Raw genomic sequence first — 25,123 nt, 5'->3', positions numbered from 1 at the left:
GGGCGCCCCCCCCCCAGCGCCCTGCACCCTCAGTGACCGGAGTGTGAAGTGTGCTGAGAGCAATGGCGCACAGCTGCAGTGCTGTGCGCTACCTTGTTGAAGACAGGACGTCTTCTGCCGCCGATTTTCCGGACCTCTTCTGTCTTCTGGCTCTGTAAGGGGGCCGGCGGCGCGGCTCTGGGACCTATCCATGGCTGGGCCTGTGATCGGTCCCTCTGGAGCTAATGTCCAATAGCCTAAGAAGCCCAATCCACTCTGCACGCAGGTGAGTTCGCTTCTTCTCCCCTTAGTCCCTCGATGCAGTGAGCCTGTTGCCAGCAGGTCTCACTGAACATAAAAAACCTAAAACTAAACTTTTCACTAAGCAGCTCAGGAGAGCCACCTAGTGTGCACCCTTCTCGTTCGGGCACAAAAATCTAACTGAGGCTTGGAGGAGGGTCATAGGGGGAGGAGCCAGTGCACACCAGGTAGTTCTAAAGCTTTACTTTTGTGCCCAGTCTCCTGCGGAGCCGCTATTCCCCATGGTCCTTACGGAGTCCCCAGCATCCACTAGGACGTCAGAGAAATTACCGAGCGAACAACTCGGAATGACCACCATAGTGCAGCCAAATGCACGGGTACAGAATGTCCACAGACATGCAGATCACCCGCCTGAGCATAACCTCCAATGTAAGCAACCCAGTCTGTGCACTCAACTAATTCCAGCAACATACCCATGTCACCACAGACACACAAAGCCTGCCCCCCCTCCCTTTACACACACAGCCCGTTTCCCCTGTCCCTACACACATCACACACATACAGTACATACATACATACATACATACACACAACGCCTGTTACACACACACGCCCCCCCCTGTCCCCTCCAGTCACCATACACACACTCTCACCCTGTTCACCCCAGTCCCTACACACACCCCCAGCCTGTCCTTTCCAACACAAAGTCCCTGTTCCCCACAGCCCTTCCACTCTCCCCCATTACCCCCAGTCACTGAGCCTTACGGACACAGCAGGAGCGCTGACTAGGGGCGTGGCCTAATCACGGACCCGTGGCCACGCCCCCTTTGAGGGAACACCCACACACCATTAGGCATCACTAGAAGGCCCTGCAGATGGGTCACGGGCAGGGCCGGTGCTAGGGTGTTCGGCGCCCCCCTGCAAACTATAAATTTGCGCCCTCCCATATTTTACAAAGGGACAGTGTGCGGCAAAAAGGGATGTGGTTTCACAAGGAAGGAGCATGGCCACACAATAATACCCCCATTTCAAATTACACCACATAGAAGCACAATCTTATTCACATTACTTCGGGCAGAGTAGTGCTGTTTATACACATAATGGCCCTCATTCCGAGTTGATCGCACGAAGCTGCTTTTTGCAGCCCGTGCGATCAACTATACTTCGCCTATTGGGGGGCGGGGTTTCCCATAGCAAAGCTGCGTTCGCTTGTGCGGCCCTGCTATGGGGAATAAATTTGTGCAGTTTGTAAGTAAGGCTAGACTTACCAGCTGCGGCGTTTTCAGCCTGTTCAGTCCTGGCTCTGACGTCAAACACCCGCCCTCGACACGCCTGCGTTTCTTCAAACACGCCTGCGATTTTCTTACCACTCCCTGAAAACGGCTCCGGATGCTGTGTTGCCGACCAGGAACGCCCACCGCCAGTCAATCTTCAAGCTATCGCCGCTTCGATCACTTTCTTCTTTCCCTTCGTTGTTACCTGGCGACGGACAACAACGCACATGCGCATTACGGTTCCCGTGTATGCGCAGTAGTGACCCGGCCACAGCTGTGCGAACGAAAGCACGCTGCGATCGAGTCATAATGACCCCCAATGTCCGCAGTAGTGGCGCCGGTTATATACAGAATACCCCCTGTAGTAGCGCTGCTTATACATATAATAGCCCCTGTAGTAGCGTCGCTTATACACATAATAGCCCCTGTAGTAGCACTGCTTATATTATTATTATTACCAATTATTTATATAGCGCACACATATTCCGCTGCGCTTTACAGAGAATATTTGCCCATTCACATCAGTCCCTGCCCCAGTGGAGCTTACAATCCATATTCCCTATCACATATACACACAGACACATTCACGCTAGGGTTCATTTTGTTGGGAGCCAATTAACCTACCAGTATATATTTTTGGATTGTGGGAGGAAACCGGAGTACCCGGAGGAAGTACGGGGAGAATATACAAACTCCGCACAGTTAGGGCCATGGTGGGAATCGAACCCACAAACCACAGTGCTGTGAGGCAGTAATGCTAATCATTATACCATCCGTACTGTATACACATAATAGCCCCTGTAGCAGTACTGCTTATACACATAATAGCCCCTGTAGTAGTGCTGGTTATATACATAATAGCCCCTGTAGTAGCGCCGGTTACATATAATGCCCCAGTGGTCAAAGTGGAAATTTTGAAGTGGGAGTATGGAAAAATTAAGGTTGCAATTCTGCGCGCTCCGGAAAAGGGGGCATCATCACTCAAAAGGGGTTGTGTCCATAAGTGTAATGTACCACTTCATATACCCCTTACACACATTATGTAACACAATAGTAGGACCCCTTATACTATCTAGTACTCGTGCCCCTTTCACATTATAGCACACAGAATGAGCCAAAATTCACATTACAGCACACTGAATGAGCCAAAATTCCCATTATAGCACACGTTATAGCACACAGAATGAGCCAAAATTTACATTATAACACACATTATAGCACACAGAATGAGCTGAAATTCACATTATAGCACACAGAATAAGCCGAAATTCACATTATAGCACATGGAATGAGCCGAAATTCACATTATATCACACGGTATAGGTATAGCATTATAGCACAGGATGGGAGCAGTAGTTCGGGGCAGGATGGGAGCAGTGGTGCTGAGCAGGGGGGGCAGTATGGGAGCAGTGGTGCAGAGCAGGGGGGGCAGTATGGGAGCAGTGCAGCGGAGCAGGGGGGGCAGTATGGAAGCAGTGGTGCGGAGCAGGGGGTCAGTATGGGAACAGTGGTGCGGAGCAGGGGGGCCGTATGGGAGCAGTGGTGCAGAGCAGGGGAGCAGTATGGCAGCAGTTGTGCAGAGCAGGGGGGGGCAGTATGAGAGCAATGGTGCGGAGCAGGGGGGCCGTATGGGAGCAGTGGTGCAGAGCAGGGGGGGGGACAGTATGGTAGCAGTGGTGCTGAGCATGGGGGGCAGTATGGTAGTGAAAGGTGCTCGCTAAGTTAAACAAGAATGTCACCTGCTCCCCGTAAATCCTGGGTCCCGGCAGCCGTCATTCCCTCCGTGGTCACTGCTCTCCATAGTTCCCATCCGCCGTCGCTCCCTCCGTGGACGGTGGCAGCAGCCTCACACAGAGCCGCGGCACCGTGTCCTGCTCCTCCATCTCCATACTGCACGGCACACGAACGAGACCTGACCTGGCGCCTCAAGGGGGGGAGGCACATTAATCGGCAGCGGGAGGGGGGGGGGGGCATTGATCGGTGGCAAGCGTGTGAGTGGGGGGTGCACACACCTATGGTCTGCACTGCATACTGCTATTATTTTTTTAAAAAAAACCTTCCGGGTCAGTGGCGAAGTGCCGGTATGCCATACCGTTGCATACTGGCGCCGGCCCACTTCAACCACTGTAATGCCCTCAGAAGTGACATTTATATAAATTATGCCCCCCACCCACACACACATACACATAGACAGATACACACACATACATCAGACTTGCCTACCCTCCCGCATTCAGCGGGAGGCTCCCGTTTTTTACTTGAGCCTCCCGCTGCCCCGCAAACCTTGCTTTGACTCCCGGTTTTTACAGGTCCCTCTGTGAAGATCTGGACTGCGCATGCGCGAGTCCAGAAATGCCGGAGACCGGGACCTGCATGTGAGACGCGACGTCCCTTCCAATAGCTGTGCGACGTGCGTCCTGCAGAGGCAGCGTATGCAGTGGCTCTTCACTTGAACCGTCATCAGGGCGGGACAGGAGCTTCAGACTGGATCGTTTACCAATGCAGGGAGGCGCTCTCTCTTCTCTGCAACTATCAGCTGTTGCAGAACAGCAGTGTGAAGGCCCTTCAGTGCCTATTTCCCTGGTGGCCAGGTCTCCTTTTCCCCTCAGAGATGACAATTTTTTTTTGGCCTGGTTCAGCAGCAAGCCGAGGCCACGCCCCCTTCCACAGGCTCCGCCCCCTCGCACGACCCGCGATTTCCTCCCCTCCACCGTCAATTTTGAGGATTCGGCACAGAGCTCCTGCAGGTAAGAGCTTTGTGTAATCTCCAATATAAGTCTAGAAAACACCATCATGACTAATATTGTCAGTTTAGGGGTCCAGCATTTTTCCACTAAAATTACAATATTTGTTCTGTTCTGTCTGAAATCTCCCTGATTTGTGTCCAAAGCCTGGCATCCCACACAGGATGAAGCACACAAGTAACTCACGTACCGGAAAGCGTATATTTGATTTACCGACCCTGTATGCAGGGCCGGCGCGATGCACTTGGCAAGGGCAGCAATGCAGAGGGGCACCTGCTGGATGCAGTTGGGATGCCAGCAGTCGGAATCCTGTCGCTGAAATCCCGACACGCAAGCAGAAGACCGGCGCTGGAATACTGACATCGGACTAAATGCAGACCCCAGAATCCCAACACACGGCATCCCGAATGTAAGTGTGCAGGCACTGTTATACCCCATTCACATTACAATTGCTGGGTCGCACCCGGGAGTTGGAAACAGGTCCTTCCCGGGTGCGACCCAGCATTGAACCTTGATCGGGTTGCCATCTGAGGGCGGGGACGGTGGTGGCATCGGTGGCGCGTGCGGAGGTGGCGATGGAGATGAGATCATCTCCGCGCCGCCTCTCCCCATGCAGTGAACGGGTCTCGAGTCACATCGACCTGGGTAACCCGTTCACACTGCGCCTGACCCGGGAATAACCCTTCTTTATTCCCGGGTTGAATTACTGGGTCAGGCGACCTGGGAATTCGGCAGTGACTCGTTCACACCACACAGTGACCCGTGTTGATCTGGCAAAATTCTTGGTCAATACCGGTGGTTATTTGTGCAGCGTATAGGTGTTAGACCATAGGGAAGGGGGGCTAGGTTTAGGCACACCCAGGGAGGGTTAGGATTAGGCTGCGGGGAGGGGGGCTAGGTGTAGGCACACCCAGGGAGGGTTAGGATTAGGCTGCGGGGAGGGGAGCTAGGTGTAGGCACCCCCAGGGAGGGTTAGGATTAGGCTACGGGGAGGGGGGCTAGGTGTAGGCACCCCCAGGGAGGGTTAGGATTAGGCTGCGGGGAGGGGGGCTAGGTTTAGGCACACCCAGGGAGGGTTAGGATTAGGCTGCGGGGAGGGGGGCTAGGTGTAGGCACCCCCAGGGAGGGTTAGGATTAGGCTACGGGGAGGGGGGCTAGGTGTAGGCACCCCCAGGGAGGGTTAGGAATAGGCTGCGGGGAGGGGGGCTAGGTTTAGGCACCCCCAGGGAGGGTTAGGATTAGGCTGCGGGGAGGGGGGCTAGGTGTAGGCACCCAGGGAGGGTTAGGATTAGGCTGCGGGGAGGGGGGCTAGGTTTAGGCACACCCAGGGAGGGTTAGGATTAGGCTGCGGGGAGGGGGGCTAGGTGTAGGCACCCCCAGGGAGGGTTAGGATTAGGCTACGGGGAGGGGGGCAAGGTGTAGGCACCCCCAGGGAGGGTTAGGATTAGGCTGCGGGGAGGGGGGCTAGGTTTAGGCACACCCAGGGAGGGTTAGGATTAGGCTGCGGGGAGGGGGGCTAGGTGTAGGCACCCCCAGGGAGGGTTAGGATTAGGCTACGAGGAGGGGGGCTAGGTGTAGGCACCCCCAGGGAGGGTTAGGATTAGGCTGCGGGGAGGGGGGCTAGGTTTAGGCACCCCCAGGGAGGGTTAGGATTAGGCTGCGGGGAGGGGGGCTAGGTGTAGGCACCCCCAGGGAGGGTTAGGAATAGGCTGCAGGGAGGGAGGCTAGCTTTAGGCACCCCCAGGGAGGATAGGTTAGGAAGGGTTAGGGGGGTATTGGGTGAGGGTAAGTATACTTACCTAACCCCTGTTGGGATTCTCTCCACCAGGATGTGGCGGTCAGTCTTTTGACAACTAGTTGCACACGTCTCCTGCTGCACTAATGATCCAAGCTGCGTCCTAGGACACAGCAATGGATGAAAGAACCCACCATGGTGCCATACAATCCAGCCGTCGCAGAAGCCAGGAAATCTCCATCCTACAATGAAGATCCTGGCCTCTTCCCACCCCATAAATGGTGGAGACTCGCCTCCATTTTTTTCCAAACGTAGCCCATCACCACCCCCTCCCCCGAAACAGCATCAGACTGTCAATCAATGACAGTCTGATGCCAGCATGCGTCCTGTGCTGCAGGACCCATTTGCACACATGCAGAACTGGTCATACCGGAAATCAGTACTTTGCACCGATGGTCACTTGAATGACCCCCTATGTGCAGAGTTATGTGTATATGATTGTGCTACAGTGTGGCGTAATTTGAATTAAGTATATTACTGTGTGGCCATGCCCCTTCCTTGTGAGACGACACACCTTCTTTGCGGCGCTCGCCTTTGGAGCGTACTGTATCTTTACAAAGGATAGAACAGAGGGTGCAAATTTATAGTTTCCAGGTGGGCAGCGAACACCCTAGCACAGGCCTTGTATCTCAGACTGTCCCTTTGCTCTTCCACCTTCTATTATCAGCATCACTTAGTGCAGTGGTTTCCAAACTTTTTTGAATCACGGCGCCTTAGAATATCTGAATTTTTTTCACGGCACCCCTAGGCCAAAACTTTCTTATTGAGAAATTTGGAAAGAAATATTACATTTAGTAGATGGTGTTTATATGTCATCCTTAGGGTCAGTTGTGTGGTGAGGGACGAGATTTGCTTCTGTTTGGCCACATATTTTATGACTGGCAGCCACCAGCACTGGTTTTGCCTATTATACTGACCATGTATAATTTGAATTGGTCCTGGACCACCAACCCAGGGCACCCCTGCAAGTGTCCCGAGGCACCCCAGGGAGCCACGGCACACAGTTTGGGAACCACTGGCTTAGTGACATCTGTCCATGTCAGGATAAATTTGTGTAGTCGATCAGCTTCCTTGTTTCCTATGGCTTTACCCGTGCTTTTATTGCAGATACAGTAAGAAATGATGTCACCGTTATCCACACAGTAGTATGTGTACACAATGTGGGGGCATCATTATATCCGATGTCACTGGCTTGGGGCTAGCTGCCTAATTTTAGTTCATTTCATTCTGTGTTTCAGTAGGGTGGTTTATGTGCATATTAAGGCCGATGCACAGTTGGAAGTAAGATGGGAATAAACCGCGAAAGAAATGTGCTTGCAAAAACAAGCGTATTTTCGGATATAGGGGGTAATTCCAAGTTGATCGCAGCCGGGATTTTTTTTAGCAATTGGGCAAAACCATGTGCACTGCAGGGGGGGCAGATATAACATGTGTAGAGAGAGTTAGATTTGGGTGGGTTATTTTTTTTCTGTGCAGGGTAAATACTGGCTGCTTTATTTTTACACTGCAATTTAGATTGCAGATTGAACACACCACACCCAAATCTAACTCTCTCTGCACAAGTTATATCTGCCCAACCTGCAGTGCACATGGGCCCTCATTCCGAGTTGATCGGTCGCAAGGCGAATTTAGCAGAGTTACACACGCTAAGCCGCCGCCTACTGGGAGTGAATCTTAGCTTCTTAAAATTGCGACCGATGTATTCGCAATATTGCGATTACTAACTACTTAGCAGTTTCAGAGTAGCTCCAGACTTACTCTGCCTGTGCGATCAGTTCAGTGCTTGTCGTTCCTGGTTGACGTCACAAACACACCCAGCGTTCGCCCAGGCACTCCCACCGTTTCTCCGGCCACTCCTGTGTTTTTTCCGGAAACGGTAGCGTTTTCAGCCACACGCCCCTGAAACGCCGTGTTTCCGCCCAGTAACACCCATTTCCTGTCAATCACATTACGATCGCCGGAGCGAAGAAAAAGCCGTGAGTAAAATTACTTTCTTCATAGTAAAGTTACTTGGCGCAGTCGCAGTGCGAACATTGCGCATGCGTACTAAGCGGATTTTCACTGCGATGCGATGAAAAATACCGAGCGAACAACTCGGAATGAGGGCCCATGGTTTTACCCAATTGCTAACAAAAATCCTGCTGCGATCAACTTGGAATTACCCCCATAAGGCACACACGAGATGAGCACATAGTGAGACCCATGCATTTTAGGTCCACCACAGTGACCTGACAAGATCCCGCTTTTGTATCCACTCACTGCTCTTTCATCAGAAGACATCACTACCCTGCACCTGGTGTCTCCGACAGCAGAAGTAGCCGGCACTTTGCAGTTCAGGTGTGAAAGTATCACTCTCAGTTTTGCCCTATCCTATACTTGTGCACACAAGTAAGAGAGGGAGAAACAGCAGAAGGTATGCACCGCTCACCCTGCTAAAGGAACACATGATATCCCGGCAGACAGGATGCCGGTTGTCACTATACTGACAGCCGCCATCCCATCTGCTGGAATCCCAACCACGAGTCCCCACGTGGGCTCGCAGCACTCTCCACGTATCGGGCCCGTTGGTTCGCTTCGCTAGCAACAGGTTCTGTACCCACTAGGTTGGTAGTGTGGATCCAACAACTGTGTGGAAATATCGAGCGTTTGTCAGGAATCCGGTCATCAGTATTTCACTAGCTGTCGAGATTACGGCGACGGTCTCCTGAACGCCGGGATCCCAACAGCCGGTATATTGACTGCATTCCCTGCAAAATTCCCTCTCTACCAGTATGTCTTTGCTGTTATATTCACCAGAGGGGGTTCTGAGTGCGCTCATTTTACTTCAATGCATATGACACATGTACAGCAGTAGCTACTCACTATCCCCTTTCTGGGGTCTCTTTTCAGACTGCACTTCTTTGAGCAAAGTGGGAAACAGTGAAATCCTTAACTAGATACAATTAACAATCACTGTTTCAGTCTGCCTGTAGTGTCAGCTCTTGAACTCACTGAGAGGCACAAATAGACACACTGGGGTAAATTTACTAAGCTCCCGATTTTGACCGAGATGCCGTTTTTTCATCAAAGTGTCATCTCGGTAATTTACTAAGCAATAATCACGGCAGTGATGAGGGCATTCGTAATATTTTGAAGTCCTAGGAAAAAAATCACGAATGAATACACCATCGGTCAAAACGCGGCTGTTTAAGTATGAATCTCGGTCATTTACTAAGAAGTGCAAAGCAAAAAAAAAACAAACACTGCCGTGAAAAATTACAACTCGTAAAAAAGTGCTAAAAAAAAACAGACCTTTTTTTTTTATTCGTGATTGGATAGGCATGCACGGATCCATGAGATCCGTGCATGTATATCAGTGGGAAGGGGTGGGAAAGTGCTTATTTTTTCAAAAAAAATTGCGCGGGGTCCCCCCTCCTAAGCATAACCAGCCTCGGGCTCTTTGAGCCGATCCTGGTTGCAGAAATATGGTGAAAAAATTGACAGGGGTTCCCCCATATTTAAGCAACCAGCATCGGGCTCTGCGCCTGGTCCTGGTTCCAAAAATACGGGGGACAAAAAGAGTAGGGGTCCCCCGTATTTTTAAAACCAGCACCGGGCTCCACTAGCTGGACAGATAATGCCACAGCCGGGGGTCACTTTTATATAGTGCCCTGCGGCCGTGGCATCAAAAATCCAACTAGTCACCCCTGGCCGGGGTACCCTGGGGGAGTGGGGACCCCTTCAATCAAGGGGTCCCCCCCCCCCCCAGCCACCCAAGGGCCAGGGGTGAAGCCCGAGGCTGTCCCCCCCCATCCAATGGGCTGCGGATGGGGGGGCTGATAGCCTTTGTTGTAAATGAAAAGATATTGTTTTTAGTAGCAGTACTACAAGTCCCAGCAAGCCTCCCCCGCATGCTGGTACTTGGAGAACCACAAGTACCAGCATGCGGCGGAAAAACGGGCCCGCTGGTACCTGTTGTACTACTACTAAAAAAATACCCAAAAAAACACAAGACACACACACCGTGAAAGTATAATTTTATTACATACATACACACATACATACATACATACTTACCTTATGTTCCCACGCAGGTCGGTCCTCTTCTCCAGTAGAATCCAAGGGGTACCTGTTGAAGAAATTATACTCACGAGATCCAGGGGTCCAGGGTCCTCGGGGAATCCAGGTGTAATCCACGTACTTGAAAAAAATAACAAAACGGACACCCGAGCCACGCACTAAAAGGGGACCCATGTTTGCACATGGATCCCCTTTTCCCGACTGCCAGAAACCCAATCTGACTGATGTCTAAGTGGGTTTCTACAGCCAATCAGGGAGTGCCACGTTGTAGCACTCTCCTGATCGGCTGTGTGCTCCTGTACTGAGTGACAGGCGGCACACGGCAGTGTTACAATGTTGCGCCTATGCGCTCCATTGTAACCAATGCTGGGAACTTTCTGCTCAGCGGTGACGTCACTTTAGGTCAACCGCAGGGCAGAAAGTTCCCAGCATTGGTTACAATGGTGCGCATAGGCGCTACATTGTAACACTGCCGTGTGCCGCCTGTCACTCAGTACAGGAGCACACAGCCGATCAGGAGAGTGCTACAACGTGGCACTCCCTGATTGGCTGTAGAAACCCACTTAGACATCAGTCAGATTGGGTTTCTGGCAGTCGGGAAAAGGGGATCCATGTGCAAACATGGGTCCCCTTTTAGTGCGTGGCTCGGGTGTCCGTTTTGTTATTTTTTTCAAGTACGTGGATTACACCTGGATTCCCCGAGGACCCTGGACCCCTGGATCTCGTGAGTATAATTTCTTCAACAGGTACCCCTTGGATTCTACTGGAGAAGAGGACCGACCTGCGTGGGAACATAAGGTAAGTATGTATGTATGTGTGTATGTATGTAATAAAATTATACTTTCACGGTGTGTGTGTCTTGTGTTTTTTTGGGTATTTTTTTAGTAGTAGTACTACAGGTACCAGCGGGCCCGTTTTTCCGCCGCATGCTGGTACTTGTGGTTCTCCAAGTACCAGCATGCGGGGGAGGCTTGCTGGGACTTGTAGTACTGCTACTAAAAACAATATCTTTTCATTTACAACAAAGGCTATCAGCCCCCCCATCCGCAGCCCATTGGATGGGGGGGACAGCCTCGGGCTTCACCCCTGGCCCTTGGGTAGCTGGGGGGGGGGGACCCCTTGATTGAAGGGGTCCCCACTCCCCCAGGGTACCCCGGCCAGGGGTGACTAGTTGGATTTTTGATGCCACGGCCGCAGGGCACTATATAAAAGTGACCCCCGGCTGTGGCATTATCTGTCCAGCTAGTGGAGCCCGGTGCTGGTTTTAAAAATACGGGGGACCCCTACTCTTTTTGTCCCCCGTATTTTTGGAACCAGGACCAGGCGCAGAGCCCGATGCTGGTTGCTTAAATATGGGGGAACCCCTGTCATTTTTTTTCCCATATTTCGGCAACCAGGATCGGCTCAAAGAGCCCGAGGCTGGTTATGCTTAGGAGGGGGGACCCCACGCAATTTTTTTTTAAATATTTGACAGTGTTTAATTTAAAAAAAACAAAAAAAATGAACCCCAGCACGGATCACACAGATCCGGCCGAGATTCATTGTAAAAAAGTCGGCAGTGTTTTGCTAATCACTGCCGTAAAAATAGAAAAAAAACCACGAATGACATCGACATCGGAACAAAAGAAAAACCCGAATACGACAGCTTAGTAAATTAGTCGTAATCAATTCAAAAAGTTGCAGTTTTACACTTTCGATGTCATTCGTGATTGAACTTTGACCTGAAACGGGAAAATACGAATCTTAGTAAATTTACCCCACTGTTTTTATATATTGAATCTTTGTTTCAGAAAGGTGATACATTTAGCAACAGATGTAATCACTGGTTGCAGTATATAACCTTGGAGAGATAAATACTTGTCTTACCACATATTCTTAAATGCCCTGTCTGAAATACAATATGTTTACCTATAATCTCGATTATCAAAGTTATGTCTTTTTGGATAAATGTGAAACTGTTTACATCTCATGGCAATTTGAGGTATTTAAAGATTTTTGGAATATGTGGAGGTTTATTGGAATCACTGTATAAGAGTGTAGATCCCAAAACACGCTTTAGGATTATTCCTAGTAGGAATATTCCTGCAAATATGTCTAATTGTTCAAAACAGTTCTCTCGCAAAACTATACTTGTGTATCTATGATTTCTCCAGATGGTGACTGACTGAACACTAGTAGTCACACAAGCTATCGCAACCATTTTGGAATTTCAAAGTATATTTTTTTCTGAGTTGAGACCACTATTCTATATAGAAATCTTAATTCTATTAATAACCTAACAAAGCCAGGATGTTTGTCAATAAGTGTAATATATCTAGTTTTAAAATGTATTATAATATAAAATTTTACATTAGTAAATAAGTTGTGTCCCCACCCAAGGAGTTTTCTTCCCCCTATTGTGTTTTGGCTCCTCACTATATCAAGTATGGCGGCCTAGCCATCATGCAGCCCCTGGTGCTTGACCCATGAGTACACATTTCCTTATCTAACAGACTTTTATTTTAAAATATTGCTTGCTAGGAACAATGGTCAGTGTTATCTGAGTAGAAAATGTGCATATGCTGGGAACACACATGTGAGTTCAGCACCCTGTGTGGTGTCACATCCAGGCACATATACTACTGCTCTCTCCTGGTGTAACCCAGGCACATATACTACTGCTCTCTCCTGGTGTAACCCAGGCACATATACTACTGTTCTCTCCTGGTGTAACCCAGGCACATATACTACTGTTCTCTCCTGGTGTAACCCAGTTACATTTACTACTGTTCTCCCCTGGTGTAACCCAGGCACATATACTACTGTTCTCTCCCAGTGTAACCCAGGCACATATACTGCTGTTCTCTCCAGGTGTAACCCAGGCACATGTACTACTGCTCTCTCCCGGTGTAACCCAGGCACATATACTACTGTTCTCTCCCAGTATAACCCAGGCACATATACTACTGCTCTCTCCCGGTGTAACCCAGGCACATATACTACTGTTCTCTCCCGGTGTAACCCAGGCACATATACTACTGTTCTCTCCCAGTATAACCCAGGCACATATACTACTGCTCTCTCCCGGTGTAACCCAGGCACATATACTACTGTTCTCTCCCGGTGTAACCCAGGCACATATACTACTGTTCTCTCCCGGTGTAACCCAGGCACATATACTACTGTTCTCTCCCGGTGTAACCCAGGCACATATACTACTGCTCTCTCCCGGTGTAACCCAGGCACATATACTACTGCTCTCTCCTGGTGTAACCCAGGCACATATACTACTGTTCTCTCCTGGTGTAACCCAGGCACATATACTACTGTTCTCTCCAGGTGTAATCCAGGCACATATACTACTGTTCTCTCCAGGTGTAACTCAGGCACATATACTACTGCTCTCTCCCGGTGTAACCCAGGCACATATACTACTGTTCTCTCCCAGTATAACCCAGGCACATATACTACTGCTCTCTCCCGGTGTAACCCAGGCACATATACTACTGTTCTCTCCCAGTATAACCCAGGCAATGTTTTGTTTATTAAAACTTGCAACATATATATACATTATATACAATATAATACATAAATAAATAAATATCTTCATTAGAATACGAAACATAAATTATGCATGATATGCAACATATAAGAAATTAAATCTATATTGTAGCTCAAGCAGAAAAGAAATACACACAGCTATCATCCTTATCTATCTTCCCAATATTTACATATTATGTAAAGTAAAACTGAGCAAAGCTTTTTAGATCTATGCAAAACCTATTCCACAAAAACCATTTTACCAAAATCTACAGGGTGTGAAAAGAAAAGAAAGGTTTCCAGCTAGACTTGAAAAGGATTTCTGCCACCCACTCAAGGGGGTTTCAGGTGACCCCACCAGCGAGACCACCTGACAGCATCCATCCTCTGCTTATCTAGAACCATCATCTTACCAACCTCGTTCAGAATTGACTCCACCACCTCTTCACAGGACAGGATTTTCTTTCTCAGGGAAACTAGACACCGTGCACTCCAAGTGTGATATCTAACTACTAAACTGACTAAAAAAATGGTGGTCAAATTAAATCTACCATATCCTTTAAATGCACCATAAGCCCACTCAGGGTAACTAAGCCCCGAAAGGCACGGGATACGTAAAGCTCTTGAAACCCTCTTATAAACTTTTATGTTAAAGGGGCACTTGATCAGGAAATGGTCCATTGTCTCCACCTCCCCTAGACATTCCTTCCGTGGACAATCACGATCATTGGCATTTCTCCACATCATGTTCCCCTTTACATAAAGCTTCCCATGGAAAGAAAGCCAAGCAATATCTCTGAACTTCAGCGGTATTCTCTCCGAATTAATCAGAGCCAACCATGCCGAAGCGACATCGCTCGGGCAATCTTTTAGTGACAGCGGAACGTGAAAGTGGGTTCGCAAAATCCTCTCCCCCCAACTCCTTCCTGGACAGGTCTTTGACTTCCCCCACTTCCAGTCCCCAACGCTTTGTCACTTTCAAGCACTGGATAACGTAGATCGGAAGATACCCACTCCGAATTTGAGGGCTCTTCACTTGGCCTCCTTCTAACCAAAGTCTAAGGAAAGGAGACACCCAAACACTAAATCCATTTACCCATCGAGGGGGAGTCTCTAACAAAAAACTCCCAAGGTTATATTTTAGAAAAATGGTTACAAAAAAGACAACAGGATTGACCATACCCAACCCTCCATCTTTCCTCGATTTGTAAGTGATACCTCTCTTGATTAAATTCATCCTGTTTCCCCAAAATAAGAGGAAGAACAGAGAATTCAGTCTGGTCCATAAAGACTGAGGCAAAAAACACACATAGCTGACATATAAAAAAATTGGGATCAGGTAAGTTTTGCACAAATCAACCTTTTCCCTGAAAGAGAATTTCTTTCTTGGCAGCAATTTCCAGAACATTCTCCCAATTTAGAGTGGCATAATCACCATGATCGAAACAAATGCCTAGAATCTTTATCTGTGGACTGGCCCGGGGGAGGCCATCCGGAAGGCAAAATTCCTCACCTTCCTCCCCCATCCAGAAAGCTTCACACTTCTCACGATTTATTCTAGAGCACGAGGCCTCAGAATACTCACAGATGAGATCTTTCATATCACGTGCCTCCGCCACTGATGACAAAACCACCGTGACATCATCTGCGTAGGCCACTACCTTCAAAGGCATCTCCAAGCCCAGCTGCACCCCTCCCACTGCACCGTTCTCTACCCTTCTGATGAAGGGATCAATCGCGAATACATACAGGAGGGGGCTCAGGGGGCAACCCTGACGGACCCCAGAGCTCACTTCAAAAGTAGGACCCACCCAACCATTGACAAGTGGGAAGCTTTCGGCCTGACTGTATATTGTTTTTAGCCAATTCACCACCCGAACTGGAAATCCATACCTTTCAAGCAAGGCCCAAAGGTACTTATGGTTCACTCGGTCAAAAGCCTTAGACTGATCCAATGCCAGCAAGTACTTTCCCCATTTCTCAGCACGGCATCGCTCTATGGCCTCCCGGATGCCAAGGACAGCACTAAAGGTGCTTCGGCCCTTCACAGTACAGTGCTGAGACGGAGAAAGCAGTTGTTCAGAAAATTCTGACAACCTATTAAAAATAATTTTTGCCAAAATCTTCCGGTCCGTATTGAGAAGGGTGATGGGGCGCCAGTTCTCAATATGGGATGAATCCTTACCCTTAGATAATAATATGAGAGCAGATAACCTCATAGAAGGAGGGAGGGTTCCCTCACCCAGGCACTCATTAAAAACTTCTACAAAGCGAGGAATCAAGAGATCTGCAAAAACTTTATAAAACTCAGATGTTAAGCCATCTGGGCCTGGAGATTTCTTTAAATTTAACTGACCAATCACCTTCTTAACTTCCTCTGCTGTCACATCACTACCCAAGGTTTCAACAGAGGCATCTGGATTGCAAAGTCCAGGTGTCTCACTTAGAAATGTTTCCATCCTTTCACTGATAAGTGGCTGCTCAGACAAAAGATCGGAGTAATAGGATCTAATAACATTCAAGATGCCTTGCTTATCCTCACAAAGGACACCCTGTCTATCATAAAGACCCCTCACCTCCTTCACCTCAACTGATTTTCCACAGCTCTGGTAGGGATCAGGCGAGTGGTATTTTCCAAAATCCCTCTCCAGAACCAAAGAATCCAGTCGGTTATACTGATATTCCCTCATCTGAGCCTTCACTCGGGAGATTTCCCCACTATCTCCACGCTCAGAGATCAAGAAATCTAATTTCCTTCTCAGACTCTGGTAGATATTCTGTGTTATCAAGTTCTTTTTAGCTACAAGCCTACGGAAGAACCTCCGAATTCTTTTTTTGACCTCTTCCCACCACTCAGATCTACTCCAACCTGCCTCCAAAAGTGTTTCCTGGGATTGAAAGAATTCCCTAAAAGATTGTCTAACACTTTCTTCCTTTAGGAGCTCAGAGTTCAAGCGCCATAGGCCCCGTCCTTTCTGAGTGGTCTTTGATGCATTTAAAGTGACAAAGAGAAAAGCGTGATCAGAGAACTCTACTAGCTTTACCTCTGGAGGCAAAGTTTTTGAGGTTCCCTTAACAAAAAACCTATCTATCCTAGACCTGCGACTACCACTAAAATAGGTGTAACCCGTGAGGTCTGGGAAATGGCGAACATGCACATCCACCAGACCTGCCTGTCTAACCATGCTAACTAAAAAATTTGAATCAGGACCCAGGGTTGTCCTTGAACCTCCCCTGTCTTTTGGCCTAATGACGGTGTTAAAGTCACCTCCAAAGACAATCTGCTGGGCCGAAAAAAGGAACGGTTTTATCTCCCTGAAGAGACATTTCCTGTCCCATGATGACTGTGATCCATAGATGTTAATGAGTCTCAGGTCATGTCCCCTCAGGTTGATATCTAAAATCATACACCTACCTGCCTGTAATTCTATAACCTTGTGCACAGTTACCATACCAGTAAAAAGCACTGCCACCCCACCGTACGGCTCGGCCGCAAGAGACCAGTCAGAAGGCCCACGCCTCCACTCTCGCTTCGCCTTGTGTAGAGTGTCCAACTTACTAATTCTGGTCTCTTGCAAAAACAAAAAATCAATCTCAATCGTATTGAAAAAATCAAAGGCCATAAAACGAGCTCGTTCGGAAACTACGGAAGCCACATTAATAGTGGCGCATCGTATGGGTTGGGGATCCATGTTTCTTTGGTTATAGAGGCAGAACCTTGCTCACTTTTACTTAACACACTTTGAAACCTCCATAGAGGATCCACACTCTTGATATTCTACCTCCACAGAGATATTATCACCCTCCTCAATGACTGAAGTCATTCCATCACCGTCCTCCCCATCCTGTCTAGAACCATCCTCTAGAGGAGGCTCCGGATCAGGTGGCTTACGGGCAAATCTAATTACCTGGCATTGGTCACCCACTTTACTACTTTCTAATGTGCTACTTGGGCCAACCACAGACCCTGAGGATACAACCTCCTCCTCCAAATTTTGGGTTTCTTCCACCACTATGGCCTCCACTTCCTCCTCTACCAAATCTGTCCCTACTGGGTCCCATTCTAGGCTTTCCTGTCTGTCCTCCTCTGTATCCCCCTCTTCGCTCAACTTTCTTTTAATCTTTTCTTTACTCTTTTTCCCTGGGACTTCCACTTCAATTAAACTTTTTGTCACTTTTCTTGTTTTTTTTCTGTTGACCCTGGGCACAAAAGAGAGGTCACCACCATTTCTTACAACTTCACCAACCTCCTCCTCATCTGTAGTAAAAGCATCAAACCGATTGCTAAGTACTACTTTTATTTCTTCTCCTTTCCTTTTGTTTTTATTGCCTCTTCTTACCTCCTGAAAAGGAACTTCTCTACCCACTGAACCTTCTGTTACCATCACCTCACAGGCTTCCTTATGACTTTCCACCCTCTGAACCTTTATCTGATTATCTTTCTCCTGGCCACCTTCCTTCTGCACTTCCTTTCTCCCTTTGGATGGCTCATCTCTCGGATCTTGTTCTCCCAGATTATGGTTGGCCCATGGACATCGACTATAAGGGTGACCTTCTTCCCCACATAAATTGCAGGTAACTTTATTACAATCTTTGGAGATATGACCCACCTTCCCACATAGGGTACATTTGATCACACTGCAATCACTACTTAGGTGTCTAAAATCACCGCACCTGAAACAAGTTCTTGGTTGTCCTTGATAAAAACACTGCACACGATCCCTTCCTATGTATGCAGCGGAAGGAATGTGGAGGAAACCTCTATCAGTGTTTCTTAGTTTCACCATGGCAGCCCATGCACCGCCCCATACTCCCATGGTAAAACCAACTTTAATCAAGTCAGACTGCACATCACAAAACCTAGAAAGCCAATACAGAATATCTTGTGGTGGGATAGATTCGTTTCTGACAAGGATTGTTACCTTCACTTTATCCTGTTTGGTTACTAGGACAGCTTTAAATGCATCATATGGTTTTGAAGATCTGCACGCCTGCCACTTCACCCAGAAAGCCTGAAGTCCCTGATAGGAAATAAAGCTTAAATCAAAATCTGGCGTTTTAACTGGGTGAATGCAGGCGTACAGATCTGAGGCATGGAAACCTAAACCGAAAATCATCTGTAAAAAACTTTCTTTAGTCGGTGTCTCGCCTACACCAACCCACTTAAACTGAATCAAGTTCCTTCTCTTCCCTACTTGCCCTGGCCCTACATTCATTTGGGGCATACTGGAACTTGTACTGGGTCTATGTACCATAGTGGCATAAGACATAACCCCTGGGACGGGCTGTCTGTTCACATCAGATGCAGCATTTTCTGTACATTGTTGCACATTTCTACTTTCACCAGAAACAGTCACATTTTCCCTTTCTCTTTCCTTATTTAGCAGTTCAGCAGCCACCTTTGCTCTGCTAGGAGCACCCATCTGACCATACACAATATTAATCACTTCTTGCTGGCCTACCGATAATGTGCTTTTATCCAAAATCGACATTCCTTGCACAGTATCTTGCTGGGGCAGACACACTGCTGTCTCAGTTCCTGCTGCACAGGAGAGAACACACACTCATCCTCCCCTCCCCCCACCTGCTGCAGAACTTGTATTAACCCCTGCAGCACTGGCAGAAGGCCCAGCAACAGTACATTTATCTTTGTTCTCTGCTTTGGCCTTCAGCAGGAGTTCAGCTTTGACTATTTGCATCCTCAATTGGAAATCTGACAATTCGTCTTCTTCACATCTCACAGCTGTTTCTACATGCGGGACAGGTTTATGCAGATTGGCTCTCAGTGCAACAGGTACAGTATCAGCCACCATTGCCCCTGCAGCACACTGCACACCCTCCACAGCCTCCACAGCCTGCAGCACAGCCGGATAATGGGGAGACGCCTCCCCAACCCCAAACTCTGCAACAGAATCACCTCTGACCGACTGGCAGACCTCAGGCTCCTGGGCTTCCATCACTGCAGCCCCCTCCGGCAGCTGATCACTGGATATAGCAGATGCAGTGCTTTCACTTTCAGCTTTAACTTTGTTCCTCTCTTCCAGCCGCAGTACCACTAGCCGTGCTTTAACCCTTTCCAGGGCGGAAGCCAGTGACAGGATCTCTTCTCTCAAAACTGGCCTCTCCCATTTGAAACACTTGTTCCGCTTCTTTTTTTTCTGGGCTATTCTTTGGTTAATTCGCTGGGCTTCACGTTGCAGTTCTTTTATACTGTAATGCTGGTATGTCTCCTCTGTCTCCTCATCATCCTCAGTCCCTCCTGGGGATACTGGATCATTTTCCCCAGCATCTAATGGTCGGGACACCCCCGCTTCACTGATTGTCGGGCATGCAGTTTCTGCCACCGCTCTACCCGGAGTTGATTCACTCAAGGGAGCACCCTCATTCAGTTTGGGGTTGTCTGCTTGCAGCTCCGATTGCCTTGGAGCACCATTAGAACAGCTGGTCCCCTCCGCCTCTGGCTGGTCACCTGCCGATATTGCCGTGGCTCCAGGGTTAGCTATAGCAGCAAATTCAGTGCTCTGATTAATGTCCATACACAGGGAGCTTTCTCCCCCGGGGGGATCCATCCCGCCCGGGGAAGCCAGCAAGGAAACCCCCTGTAAACTGCACCTGCAGCAGCAGCAGCTGGAGATCACCACCAAACAACCTGCTCACAGCACACCCAGCTCCTTCTGCAAAGTCTCCGCCCCCAGAGAATTACCTCCAGGTGAGACCCAGGCACAGATACTACTGCTCTCTCCCGGTGTAACCCAGGCACATATACTACTGTTCTCTCCCGGTGTAACCCAGGCACATATACTACTGCTCTCTCCCGGTGTAACCCAGGCACATATACTACTGCTCTCTCCCGGTGTAACCCAGGCACATATACTACTGTTCTCTCCTGGTGTAACCCAGGCACATATACTACTGTTCTCTCCAGGTGTAATCCAGGCACATATACTACTGTTCTCTCCAGGTGTAACCCAGGCACATATACTACTGTTCTCTCCCAGTATAACCCAGGCACATATACTACTGCTCTCTCCCAGTGTAACCCAGGCACATATACTACTGTTCTCTCCCGGTGTAACCCAGGCACATATACTACTGTTCTCTCCCAGTGTAACCCAGGCACATATACTACTGTTCTCTCCTGGTGTAACCCAGGCACATATACTACTGCTCTCTCCCGGTGTAACCCAGGCACATATACTACTGTTCTCTCCCAGTGTAACCCAGGCACATATACTACTGTTCTCTCCAGGTGTAACCCAGGCACATATACTACTGCTCTCTCCCGGTGTAACCCAGGCACATATACTACTGCTCTCTCCCGGTGTAACCCAGGCACATATACTACTGTTCTCTCCCAGTGTAACCCAGGCACATATACTACTGTTCTCTCCAGGTGTAACCCAGGCACATATACTACTGCTCTCTCCCGGTGTAACCCAGGCACATATACTACTGTTCTCTCCCGGTGTAACCCAGGCACATATACTACTGTTCTCTCCTGGTGTAACCCAGGCACATATACTACTGCTCTCTCCTGGTGTAACCCAGGCACATATACTACTGCTCTCTCCCGGTGTAACCCAGGCACATATACTGCTGCTCTCTCCCGGTGTAACCCAGTCGCATATACAATTGCTCTCTCCCAGTGTAAGCCAGGCACATATACTACTGTTCTCTCCCAATATAAACCAGGTGCATAAACTGCTGGACGCCATACGAGCACCGAAACGGCTGTTGACATACCAGCTTACAGAGGCGTGCTATCAGAGGCGTAAAACCTTATTGCTTCTACAGTCACATTACGTGGTGGCTGTCAGGTACCCCATGTGTATACATCTGATACCCTTTGACATGCCTCTGTTATAGTTTTTTGTATATGTATTTTTGTACCATGTTTTTTAATCTTTCATAAAATAAGAATTTACTTACCGATAATTCTATTTCTCGTAGTCCGTAGTGGATGCTGGGGACTCCGTAAGGACCATGGGGAATAGCGGCTCCGCAGGAGACTGGGCACAAAAGTAAAGCTTTAGAACTACCTGGTGTGCACTTGCTCCTCCCCCTATGACCCTCCTCCAAGCCTCAGTTAGGATACTGTGCCCGGACGAGCGTACACAATAAGGAAGGATTTTGAATCCCGGGTAAGACTCATACCAGCCACACCAATCACACCGTATAACTTGTGATCTAAACCCAGTTAACAGCATGATAACAGAGGAGCCTCTAGAAAAGATGGCTCACTACAGCAATAACCCGATTTTTTGGTAACAATAACTATGTACCAGTATTGCAGACAATCCGCACTTGGGATGGGCGCCCAGCATCCACTACGGACTACGAGAAATAGAATTATCGGTAAGTAAATTCTTATTTTCTCTGACGTCCTAGTGGATGCTGGGGACTCCGTAAGGACCATGGGGATTATACCAAAGCTCCCAAACGGGCGGGAGAGTGCGGATGACTCTGCAGCACCAAATGAGAGAACTCCAGGTCCTCCTCAGCCAGGGTATCAAATTTGTAGAATTTTACAAACGTATTTGCTCCTGACCAAGTAGCTGCTCGGCAAAGTTGTAAAGCCAAGACCCCTCGGGCAGCCGCCCAAGATGAGCCCACCTTCCTTGTGGAATGGGCTTTTACAGATTTTGGCTGTGGCAGGCCTGCCACAGAATGTGCAAGTTGAATTGTACTACAAATCCAACGAGCAATAGTCTGCTTAGAAGCAGGAGCACCCAGCTTGTTGGGTGCATACAGAATAAACAACGAGTCAGATTTTCTGACTCCAGCCGTCCTGGAAACCTATATTTCCAGGGCTCTGACAACGTCTAGCAACTTGGAGTCCTCCAAGTCCCTAGTAGCCGCAGGCACCACAATAGGTTGATTCAGGTGAAACGCTGAAAACCACCTTAGGGAGAAACTGAGGACAAGTACTCAATTCCGCCCTGTCCGAATGGAAAATCAGATGAGGGCTTTTACAGGATAAAGCCTCCAATTCTGACACGCACCTGGCCCAGGCCAGGGCCAACAGCATGACCACTTTCCATGTGAGATATTTTAACTCCACATATTTAAGTGGTTCAAACCATTGTGACTTTTGGAACCCAAAAACTACATTTAGATCCCAAGGTGCCACTGGAGGCACAAAAGGAGGCTGTATATACAGTACCCCTTTCACAAACGTCTGAACTTCAGGGACTGAAGCTAGTTCTTTTTGGAAGAAAATTGACAGGGCCGAAATTTGAACCTTAATGGACCCCCATTTCAGGCCCATAGACACTCCTGTTTGCAGGAAATGTAGGAATCGACCTAGTTGAAAATTCCTCCGTCGGGGCCTTACTGGCCTCGCACCACGCAACATATTTTCGCCAAATGCGGTGGTAATGTTTTGCGGTTATATCTTTCCTGGCTTTGATCAGGATAGGAATGACTTCATCCGGAATGCCTTTCTCCTTCAGGATCCGGCGTTCAACCGCCATGCCGTCAAACGCAGCCGCGGTAAGTCTTGGAACAGACAGGGTCCTTGCTGGAGCAGGTCCCTTCTTAGAGGTAGAGGCCACGGATCCTCCGTGAGCATCTCTTGAAGTTCCGGTTACCAAGTCCTTCTTGGCCAATCCGGAGCCACGAATATAGTGCTTACTCCTCTCCATCTTATAATTCTCAGTACCTTGGGTATGAGAGTCAGAGGAGGGAACACATACACTGACTGGTACACCCACTGTGTTACCAGAGCGTCTACAGCTATTGCCTGAGGGTCCCTTGACCTGGCGCAATACTTGTCGAGTTTTTATAAACATGTGGAAGACTTCTGGGTGAAGTCCCCACTCTCCCGGGTGGAGGTCGTGTCTGCTGAGGAAGTCTGCTTCCCAGTTGTCCACTCCCGGAATGAATACTGCTGACAGTGCTATCACATGATTTTCCGCCCAGCGAAGAATCCTTGCAGCTTCTGCCATTGCCCTCCTGCTTCTTGTGTCACCCTGTCTGTTTACGTGGGTGACTGCCGTGATGTTGTCCGAATGGATCAACTCCGGGTGACCTTGAAGCAGAGGTCTTGCTGAGCTTAGAGCATTGTAAATGGCCCTTAGCTTCAGGATATTTATGTGAAGTGATGTCTCCAGGCTTGACCATAAGCTCTGGAAATTCCTTCCCTGTGTGACTGCTCCCCAGCCTCGCAGGCTGGCATCCGTGGTCACCAGGACCCAGTCCTGAATGTGCGGCCCTCTAGAAGATGAGCACTCTGCAACCACCACAGGAGAGACACCCTTGTGCTTGGTGACAGGGTTATCCGCTGATGCATCTGAAGATGCGACCCGGACCATTTGTCCAGCAGGTCCCACTGGAAAGTTCTTGCGTGGAATCTGCCGAATGGGATTGCTTCGTAGGAAGCCACCATTTTTCCCAGAACCATTTTATTGATGTACTGAGACTTGGCTCGGTTATAGGAGGTTCCCGACTAGCTCGGATAACTCCCTGACTTTCTCCTCCGGGAGAAACACCTTTTTCTGGACTGTGTCCAGGATCATCCCTAGGAACAGAAGACGAGTCGTCGGAATCAGCTGCGATTTTGGAATATTGAGAATCCAATCGTGCTGCCGCAACACTACCTGAGATAGTGCTACACTGACTTCCAACTGTTCCCTGGATCTTACCCTTATCAGGGAATCGTCCAAGTAAGGGATAACTAAAATTCCCTTCCTTCGAAGGAGTATCACCATTTCGGCCATTACCTTAGTAAAGACCCGGGGTGCCGTGGACCATCCATACGGCAGCGTCTGAAACTGATAGTGACAGTTCTGTACCATAAACCTGAGGTACCCTTGGTGAGAAGGGTAAATTGGGACATGAAGGTAAGCATCCTTGATGTCCCGAGACATCATGTAGTCCCCTTCTTCCAGGTTCGCAATCACTGCTCTGAGTGACTCAATCTTGAATTTGAACCTCCGTATGTAAGTGTTCAAGATTTTAGATTTAGAATCGGTCTCACCGAGCCGTCCGGCTTCGGTACCACAACAGTGTGGAATAATACCCCGTTCCCTGTTGCAGGAGGGGTACCTTGATTATCACCTGCTGGGAATACAGCTTGTGAATGGCTTCCAAAACTGCCTCCCTGTCAGAAGGAGACATCGGTAAAGCCGACTTTAGGAAACGGCGAGGGGGAGACGTCTCGAATTCCAATTTGTACCCCTGAGATATCACCTGAAGGATCCAGGGGTCTACTTGCGAGTGAGCCCACTGCGCGCTGAAATTCATTGAGACGGGCCCCCACCGTGCCTGATTCTGCTTGTAAAGCCCCAGCATCATACTGAGGGCTTGGCAGAGGCGGGAGAGGGCTTCTGTTCCTGGGAACTGGCTGATTTCTGCAGCCTTTTTTCTCTCCCTCTGTCACGGGGCAGAAATGAGGAACCTTTTGCCCGCTTGCCCACGAAAAGACTGCGCCTGATAATACGGCGTCTTCTTATGTTGAGAGGCGACCAGGGGTACAAACGTGGATTTCCCAG

At 48.8% G+C, this 25,123-nt stretch overlaps 1 long non-coding RNA gene across 1 annotated transcript in view; it reads left to right on the top strand.

Moving 5' to 3' along the window:
* The first annotated feature begins 3,729 nt into the window (after positions 1-3,729).
* LOC134970184 (uncharacterized) overlaps positions 3,730-25,123 on the top strand; it is a 117,691-nt gene continuing 96,297 nt past the window's right edge. The window contains exon 1 of the long non-coding RNA XR_010189713.1: positions 3,730-4,261. This is a non-coding gene — a long non-coding RNA (uncharacterized LOC134970184). The remainder of the gene's footprint in view (positions 4,262-25,123) is intronic.

Source organism: Pseudophryne corroboree, chromosome 11, assembly GCF_028390025.1.
Source record: "Pseudophryne corroboree isolate aPseCor3 chromosome 11, aPseCor3.hap2, whole genome shotgun sequence".
Classification (NCBI taxonomy): Eukaryota; Metazoa; Chordata; class Amphibia; order Anura; family Myobatrachidae; genus Pseudophryne; species Pseudophryne corroboree.
Note: the sequence above shows the minus strand (reverse complement) of the source record. Positions and strands in the feature narration are given on the sequence as shown.